Source organism: Pinus tabuliformis, chromosome 3_2, assembly GCF_031772625.1.
Source record: "Pinus tabuliformis cultivar Carrire ecotype Pingquan chromosome 3_2, CPIR1, whole genome shotgun sequence".
Classification (NCBI taxonomy): domain Eukaryota; kingdom Viridiplantae; phylum Streptophyta; class Pinopsida; order Pinales; family Pinaceae; genus Pinus; species Pinus tabuliformis.
In genome coordinates this window covers 1,031,867,473-1,031,877,609 of record NC_142302.1, presented here as the reverse complement: position 1 = coordinate 1,031,877,609, position 10,137 = coordinate 1,031,867,473, and positions in this window count along the sequence as shown.

Here is a 10,137-nt window from a genome sequence, read left to right as displayed (position 1 = left end):
CACTGGTAGTGATCCCAACCTTATCAACGATGTGAAGTCCATCCTTAAAAAGAAGTTTGAAATGACATACTTAGGACACTTGCATTATTTTCTTGGTCTTCAAGTCTTGCAATCCAAGGAAGGTATTTCCCTTTCCGAGTCCAAGTATGCCTGTGATCTTCTATGCCATTTTCACATGGAAGACTATAAGCCAGCCCCTTCTCCCTTTCAGTCTGGAGCCAAACTTTCAGTCACTTGTACTTCCCTTGAAGTTGATGCTACCTTATACCGTCAACTTGTAGGAAAACTTTTGTATCTGACCCATACTCGTCCTAACCTTTTCTTTGTTGTTGGCCTTATTGCTTGGTTTATGCAAAACCCACATGAAAGTCATTGGAAAGCAGCTAAAAGAATACTTCGTTATGTTCGAGGTATAGTCTAGTTTGGGATTCATTACAGTGCAGAAGCATCTCCTCTATTGGTTGGTTTCACTGATTCTGATTGGGCTGGTGACCCTGATGATCGGAAATCTACTAAAGGTTATGTGTTCACTCTTGGTTTAGGACCTATTACATGGTATTGCAAGAAACAAAGTGCCATTTCTCTTTCTTGAGCAGAAGTAGAGTATCGTGGTGCCGTAGAAGCTACTAAGGAAGCCTTGTGGCTTCGTCAGATCCTGTCAGAGTTTAGCTTTCAGCAGCAGCATCCGACTACACTTTGGTGTGATAATCAAAGTGCCATTCAACTATGCAAATATCCAGTCCAACATCAGCACAACAAACACATTGAACTACACATGCACTTCATCAGAAAGCTCATTCACGACCATGTTCTTGAAGTGCAATATTGTTCAACAGATGATCAAGTTGCAGAGATCTTTACAAAGGCTCTCATAGAGGCGAAGTTTACTAAACTTCAATTTATGGTTGGAGTTCAGGAAGTTGTCACTAAGGGGGGATAGGCTCTAGTGCCTCCTTCCTTCTCCTATTGTGTCATATTTGTACATCCTTCAATCCTATCCCAAGTTGTTCTTAAGGGGGGATGTTAGGATATTCTGACACATAGGAAATAGTTAAGTATAACTTGGTCTAGTGTAGAGTTAGGTAAAGTATGTTTCTTTACTATGTACTTTTGTAACTTACAATTCAATGGTCACGATATGTAGTGATCCAATGGTTAATTCTCTCCTTGATATTACCGAAACTTAATCCATGGTTTAACACCCGATTGGTCCATGATCTCTATTTAAAGAGCATGGAGGGTCATTTGTAGGGTAACCGTTCATGAGAGAAGCTTATGTAAACTTTTCATTCTTTTATTAATAAATTGCCTGAAGTGGCCGCGTTGGCTCAGGCCATGGATTGTTTCCCTCTTTGAGGGTTTTAACCATGTGAACAATACTGGTGTATTGATCTGTGATCAGTTTGTGAGCAGTGTCCTTTGGCATTCTGTCTGAGGAACTTACCCTGTAAATTCCTACAGGAACCAACCTTCCCTCCAGAAATTTTACAATCCTATTGGGCTACCTGCTGGGCTCCATAAATGCGCAATCCAGCTACGCAAGTCCCCCTCCAGAAATTGCGCAATCCATCCCAACACTTGACTTCAGCTTAGAAATTGCGCAATTCTGGGAGGCCACTCCCTGATGACCCTAGAAATTGCACAATGCATGAAGGAACCAGTCTTGCTCAACCCAAAAATTGTGCAAATTTCATCCCCAGGCTTGCAGACTGTTGCATGTGCGGTTAGGTTGACCGGTTCCCTCGAGGGCTGAGAAATACTTATTTGCATGCATGGCCTTTTTTTCCCGAGAAAGAAAAAAATAAAAGCATCCCTAGAATTTAGGGATCTATTTTTAACAACTGGAGGTTACATGCAAAGATCATTTTAGAAACCTCGCACCAAGTGTTGCTTTTTCCTAGATTTGTGGCATGCACATCATAACCTTGATCTTATAAAAACTCATTTTCCGGATGTTGCAGAGCTCATTCCTCATATCAATCTTGCAGCTCTAACATCCCACATCGCATCTAGAAGTCTTCGTCACATTCAGATCAGCTACATTACATGTCTTTTGCTATGTTTCTATCGCTTTTTGCATTTCACTTTGTGTAAGTGTTGTATGTTTGGTTTCACTAAATGCTTGCTATTGTTTTGATGAATGTTAGCTTGTAGAAGCACTATTTCAGTTTTTCATTGCATCTCATTGTTGTCGCATGCATGAGACTATTTCTACACTCATGGTTGTCGTTGCTATGACTCGTTTCACACACATGCTTTTTTTCCCGTTTTTCGAATCCTGCACTCACTATTTGCATGCATGATCATTCGCTCTTGTTTGCATTCAGCTTCGCCATGCATTCAGACTTCTCATGTTTCAGACGCCCATTTGCAGGTCCAGGCTGCCTTGGCCCATACCCTGCCTTGCCCGATGTTATCACCAAAAAATTGATCATCTAGCCTAATTTACTAGATGGATCGAAGTACACCATGTAAATCCAATTTTACCATAGTAAAATTTCTTTCACTGTGAGAAATTACTTAATAAACCACCTTTGTTAAGTAATTTATAGTTAAACCCATGAAGAATAATTAAATAAATCACTATTTATTTTATTTTCTTCTAGGAATAATTAATTAAACCATTGTTCAATTATTATTCCTTGTCATATTTGACCCAATCATGAAAAATAAGCAGATGAATTATTAATTATCTTATTTTTCTCTAAGAATAATTAATAAATCACTAATGGATTATTATTCTTTGTCAAATTTGACTAAATCTCTTAGGAATAATTAAATAAATCCTTATTTATTTATTATTCCTTAACCAATTCCTTCAGATGATAAATAAATAAATCATTTATTTATTATTTCTAGATAAAAGTTTAAACACTTTTTCCTTCCTAACCAAATATAATAAAATATTCCAAGTGGTTATTCCAAGAATGGGTTAATAATATTTTATTAATACTCATTATTCGAGGATAACTCAATATTTTGTTATAAATAGAAGGGTTTTCCATTCATTATTCAGTTTTGATTATTTTCATTGGTGCACTCACTGTTGTAACTCTGATTATTTTCATTTTCGTACACCATTTTTTTCGGGTTTACACATTACGGAGGAGAGAGACTCTACACAAGTTGAAGACATTTGAGGATAGCCAAGAACCCATCCCATAGAGGGGGACTAGTAACATCTATTTGTTCCCTTCAAAGGTGTTATAATAAAATCTATTCTTTGTATATTTGGTTTCCATTGGATGATTGGAGTTATTACACATTCTTTTCGTTGTTTAACTATGACTGTAGCATAGATCAGGATGTTGGCAGGTTTTGTTTCTATCAGTTTCTACATATCTACAATGTTTAGCAGCCATTTATATTGTTCAGACTGTTTGTCATCCATAGCCTTAAGTGGGTTCTTTCCGTACATCTTTGAGAAGAAAACACTACAACAAAATTGGTGACTCCACTGGTTTTATACTTCAGATCCAGAAACCTATGTGACCTTCGGTTTTCAGCTTAGGGTTTCTTCTTTTTTCAGTATCTTAATTTTCCTAGATTTTTAACCCTAGATTTGTTAAATTTCTAATTTTCGTAAGTTTTTTGGTCTTTTCCACAAGTCACAGGAACTAGTTGTGACAGAGACGACAATTTTTTCCGAAATTTTCTGATCCAAAATCAAGGAGTAGAAATCACATATTTTAGCCCAAAAAAGTGCGATCTGGAGTCCAAAGCGCACCTTTTAGCCCAAAAAGTATGTTCTCACCTGAAAAAGGTCAGTACTTGTGATTTTAGGGTTTCCGGGTTTTTATCAGATCTGTTTCTGGGTTTTTCTGAGAGTTTTCTGTTGGGTTGTTTAACCTTTGTCTCATCTCTCTTAGGCCTTGATCTACTCTGATTTACTCGTCGAAGTGAAATTTAGCCCCCTAGGGCTTGTAGTACACTTCCACCTTTATAGAAGGAGTTTAGTTGAGTGAGCAGTCTGAGTTTTTGCAGCACTTTCAGCCATATTTTCCAGATCTGTACCCTTCTGTTTCAGATCTATAAAGGTAAGTTTTCACCATCCATAGTTTCATATAAAACTTGTTTGGTCATTGGCCTTAGGGTCCCATCAATTGTCTTAGGTTTTTCACCCATCTCCCTATCTTTTTGCAGCGATCTTCCTCTCTGGTTTTTTGTTGTTGTTGCACCACGTTCTAGCAGCCTAGTGTCACTTGATCTCAGTCACACCATCCACTAGATCTGTTGACATTTTTAGTGTGTTTTCCATCGATTTAGCCACCAACAAACACAGTGTTTGCAAACCCAGTTTGGGTGGGGTTTAGTTAATTGTTTTGCTGTTCATTTTCTTTTGTTATTTTCAGTTTATTTTCAGCAAATTTTTTTCTTTTTTACAAACACGATCTGGGCTTAATCAATAAATACACTCTCACACACAAGCACACCTTAAGTGAAGGACGCTTGTTTTACACCAGCAAGCTAAGACTTAACATAATAAATTTATCTCGCCTTATCGAGACAAAGGCATATTTTTGATCTCCCGTCACCATTTATGTGTCACGTGTGCCATACCACCATTGCGCCACAAAGGTCTTTGTCACGGAGACTATTAGGCCTTCACCCTCAATTTTTGCTTGGGCATATTTCCCCTCCACGTCGGGGTCGAGTTCATAGACTTCTGAGTCCCCATAACAACTCTTCTCCTTGTTCATCCGATTCCTCATCTGATCCTCAGCCTCCTTCACCGCTTATCGTCACCATGTCTGGACCCACAGCTGGTGCAGGAACCCAACTTGGTGTTGGCTCCGATTCTATCCCAATAGTCACATCAAGTGTAACAGTCTCAGGAACCATTCCGGTAGCCCCCATGCTCCCTTTTATGGCTGGGTTAAGTCTACTAGATTTTAGCTAGTTGATAAACAACCCATACACCACGATGCTAGTTGGCCTTCTATGCCAACTAAGCTTCTCTCAGATTTCCCAAAGTTTGAGGGTAATGATGGAGAGGACCCTACCAATCACATCCACTCCTTCCACATGTGGTGTTTGTCCAACTCCATTACCGATGAATCCATTCGTCTTCAGCTGCTCCAATGCACACTCACTGGAGACGCTACTAAATGGTATGTAGACCAGCCTGCCGCATCTCATTCCATTTTTGGGACGCTTGCTAAGGCGTTCCTCTCATATTTCCAGTTACCTCTCTAGTACGACACTGATATGGAGTTATTGACCTCATTCTGCCAGTCCTCCACCACCCGCCTTTTCGACCATGTTCAAGAGTGGCGTAGAAGGAGGAGCACATGTCATGCCCCACCTTTTGAAGACTGTGTCTATCTAGATTGGTTTCTTAGGAGTCTTTTAGCACCCTTGGAAAAGATGTTGCATCCCATTTTCCTCAGACTAAGGAAGAAGCTCTCCAAACCACTCTAAGATACACTAGTACAAAATGGATAATTAATTACTAAACAAATGACTAAAATTTGCATATAAACAACCATTTTTTAGTCGATGACCAATAGTGGTTAATTTACAGTATCTTATAACGCGACCAAATTTTAGTCATATTTATCTTAGTCATTAATGGATCTTCTAAATTTTATCATCTAGTAGTATATTTAGATATAAATTGCGTCACTAATTTAGTCATTGATTTAGTCATTAATTGTCACAATTAATGATCAAATACATAACAAAATATACTACTAGATGATCACCCAAGAAAACAAATTAATGACCAAAGAAATATGACCAAAATATTGGTCATGTTATAAGATACTGTAAATTAACTACTAATAGTCACATATATGCAAATTTTAGTCATTGTTTGAAACCAATTAATGACCAAAAACATATGACTAAATTTCGGTTGTGTTATAAGACACTGTAAACTAGCTACTAATAGTCGTATGTATGCAAAATTTAGTTGTCATTTGTAATCACAAATTTATCATTTACAATAGACATTTATCTTTTTTCGGTCGTTTCATATTCATTGTATAAACGATTGATTTAGTAATTTATATTTATTTCATTTACTTTCATTAATAATCATTATAAATGACTAATTTAGTCATTGTATATTTATTTTATTTGTGTTCATCATTAATCAATATAAACTACTAATTTAGTAGTTTTAGGTTTATTTTATGTGTTCACTATTAATCAAAATAAATTAATTAGTATAATTTTGCTACTAAATTAAAAAAATGTCATATAATGTGCATGTTCATCTGATATGAAAACACAAAGTTACATATGTTAATTACAATGCTAAACATATACTAAGATGCACATTGATGTCTCGCTTTTACAAGAGGTTGGAGCTTGGCGCCCATGGATGAACAGGGGATTTTTGAACTGAGTTTCTGCGCGGCAGAACTTGGCGCCCATGGATGAGGCTCGGGAGCTGGGTGCTGTGGGTCAGAAGCCTCTGGGGTGTGTAGTTTCTTTTTTCTGTTATCATAACGCCATGAATGGATTTTGGTCGGTGTGAAGAGCGGGAGAGGCTTCACGAAAGCGAGTCGGTGGATATAGAACCAACGTTTGAAGACCTTCTCGCCTGCTGGGGACATGATGTGTATGAGGAAAACCTGCTCTATTTATTTCCAAATAGTGTAGTGAAGTTAGGTTTCCTTGACAAGGCGGTGGAAGAAGGAGTATTGAAAAAAGGCACCCAGGAAAGGATACCTGTAAAAAATCTGATGTTGAAAGGAATGCTTCCCAGCCTGACAAGGGCCATGTCCAATGAAGAGGCAGGAGGGGAGCTAAACGGATCCAGAGAAGAGGGATAAAATCGAAGTCTGGTCTCAGTCTCTGCTGTTGGGGCAAATAGGATGGTAGTGGAGTCGGATGAAGACATCATTTTTCCTGTTGGAAGGCGAACTGAGCTGTTTGAGGCAGCAGAGGGAGAAGCCAAGACAAAGGTAGTGGGTGGGAAGAGGAAGAAGTCCAAACTCTGCAGAAAAAAGGAGGAGAGGCCTAGCTGCGTTTTTGGAGTGGATATTCATATAGACCAGGCATTGGAAGCCTCGGAAACCTTCCTAGTTGGCAGAGTCCGTGGAAGAAAGTTCTCGACTGCCTTCTTTAAGGATTGGACTCAGTCAGAATGGAAAGATGCTCCGGGTCAGCCAGAAGAGATCAAGATTCTTGACAGAGGTTGGTTTTGCATTTGGTTTGGGCAAAAGGAGCATGTCGAATGGGTGTTGGAAAAGCACTGGAGTTTAGGGAAGAGGCCCATCTTATTCAGGAAATGGACGCCCATTTTCGATGCCCAGAAAGAAAAAACGGTGGAGTCTCCAGTCTGGGTCAAATTACCAGGTCTCCCTATTCAATTCTAGACCGACTCGACTTTCTCTTCAATTGGAAACATGCTGGGTAAGTTTCTCGACACAGACAGAACATATTTACACACTCATGAATGGAGCGCTGCCCGTCTTCTGGTAAGTTTAAATCCCAGAGAAAGTTTGGCGGATGTTATGCTCCTGAAGTATCATGGTCAAGAGTTTATTCAGACCTTGGACTATGAAAACCTCCCTTTCAGATGTCATCGCTGCCATAATTATGGACATCTGGCTCGGGAGTGTCCTCTTGGACATTGCCATCGTCGGAGGCAAAGGAAAAATGGGAAAAAACTGGAGGAAAAGAAAAATCAGAAGGTATTCACTCAGAAAGAAGGGGCTCAGATCAATGAGACTGATTTTCAGGCAACCGCTCAGGAGTTGGGTCCGGAGCATGCAGAGGAAGTTGAAAATGAACAGCTTGGGGTTGCAACAAGTGAATCTATATCCCTTGGTATCTCAGCAGTCACTGTAATGGCTAGAATGAACCAGTCTAGTTCACTTCTTCCCCCCTCCTCCTCCTTTCGCTCTTCTAATGATTTTCCTCATTCTTATTGTGATGAGACGGGTCCTGTCACGCATCTATCGAATGATTTGCCGGATCTGAAGAAGGGACTAGCCCCATTAGATAGTGTTATAATCACCATCCCATCTTCTCCTATTCAGTCCTCTGTTCCCATGGCTTCTGCCTCTTCTTTTCCTCCTGGAGTTGGGGGCCCTGAACCCCACTACAATCTTAGACCTTTAGCCATCAGGAAAGGGAAAGGCCTGGTTGTAGGAGGTCTGGAGCTGGATGTGGGGTCAGTAGGTCCGAGAAAGCTAAGAGGAAGGAAAACAAATCTGTCGAAGGCACAGTTGAAGGCTGTCATTGATATTGTTGGAGGGAAACAGATGTCTCTACCAGGGGTGCTTAGAGCAAAGCAGTCACCCCCTGAGAGTTCTAGATGATCATTTTATCCTACAACTGCAGGGGTCTAGCTAGTTTACCCAAAAAACTAGCCCTGAAGGATCTGAGCAGGACCAACAAACCTGATATTATACTTCTCCAAGAAACTCTGGGGAAGGGGGAAGAAATTTCAGGTTGTCTCTTCAAGCTTCTTCCGGGTTGGAGATTCCATGAAATCGATGCGAATGGACATTCGGGAGGGGTGGTTCTGGGTTTTAACGTGAAGGTGTTACGAGAGATCTCCTCTTGGGGATCATAAAATGTTTTGGCTGTGGACCTTTTTTCCAATGAACTATGCATTCCTTTACTCTTTCTCAATGTCTATGGTCCTATCTTGGACCGGGAGAGGTTCTAGAACTCCTTCTTCGCTAAGTATTTCCTGTCGCACCCAAGCCTTATTATCGGCGGACACCTTAATTTTTCTTTGGGGTTGACAGAATCTTGGGGGTTCAGAGCCAGAGCAGATCCCCTTTCTGAGTTCTTTCAAAATAAACTGGCCTCTTCTCTCCTAGTGGATGTATCCCCAATAAAGTTGCACCCAACGTGGAGGAATCAAAGATTAGGAGAAGATTGGATCATGAAGAAACTTGATCGATTCCTGATCTGTGAATCACTGGCAGAAAATTTACAGGTGTTTAGAAATTGGGTTGGGGATGGTGGTCTTTCAGATCATTTCTCTGTCTTCCTGGAAGTGAAGGGAGACTTCACTAAACCAGGTACTCCCTTTAAATTTAATTCTTCTTGGCTTTCGGATGCTTCTTATACTAGCCTCTTCCATAACACTTGGAAGAAAGATGTTCTTAATGAAGGTGAGAGTTGAAGTTAGGTTTTTATGGAAAATTTAATAAGGATGAAGGCTGCCTCAAAACATTGGGCCCTCCAAAAGAAACTGAAGGAAGAAGAAACCCTAAAACTTGTTAACTCTGAACTTGCCCTCCTTGAAGACCCAGATGGAAATGGCTATGGTACAGTAGAGTCTCGGGCTAGAATTCAAGAGTTGGAGATGGAAAAAAGGAGAATTATTCAACTCAGAGAGCAAAGCTAGCGCTTAAAAAGTAGAGCGATCTGGTTGCAGGTAGGAGACGAAAACACCAAGTTTTTTCAGAATTATGCCAAAGGGAGAAAAAACTCTAATACAATCTGGGAAATGAAGAAAGACAACGGTGAAATGGCTTGTTCTTTTGAAGATTTGGCCTCATTGGGGGTCAATTATTTCAAGAATATTTTCAAAGCTCCAGAGGAAGTTTCTATTGCAGAAGTTATTAGAGTTGCCCAGATCTTTCCAAGATTCATAGAGGAGGAAGGTAATGATTCCCTCATGGCACCTATTTCCAAGGAGGAGGTTGAAAGCGTCCTCAAATCTATGCAAAGGGACAAAAGCCCCGGCCCAGATGGCTGGACTGCCGAATTCTTCCAGCATTTCTTTGAATTCATTGGAGATGAGTTAGTGGCTGTTGTGGAAGATTCCAGGCATTCAGGTTCTATCTATCATCCTTTCAATGCCACTTTTCTAGCACTCATACCCAAATCTGATCTTCCAGGTTCTTTCGGCAATTTCAAGCCCATTTCTCTGTGTACTTGTGTTTACAAAATTATTGCTAAAATTATTGTCGTCAGGCTAAAACCCTTCCTCTCTAGAAACATTTCCCCTGAGCAATTTGGCTTTCTAGATGGCAGACAAATTCATGAAGCTATTGGAGTTGCTCAAGAAACGCTTCACAGTCTAAAAATTGGGAGAAAAAAAGGAGTCGTTGTGAAAATTGATTTGTCTAAGGCTTATGACAGAATCAGCTAGTTGTACCTTAGGCTTCTGTTAACTCATCTATGGTTCAGATATGATTTTGTAAGATGGATTATGAGCTG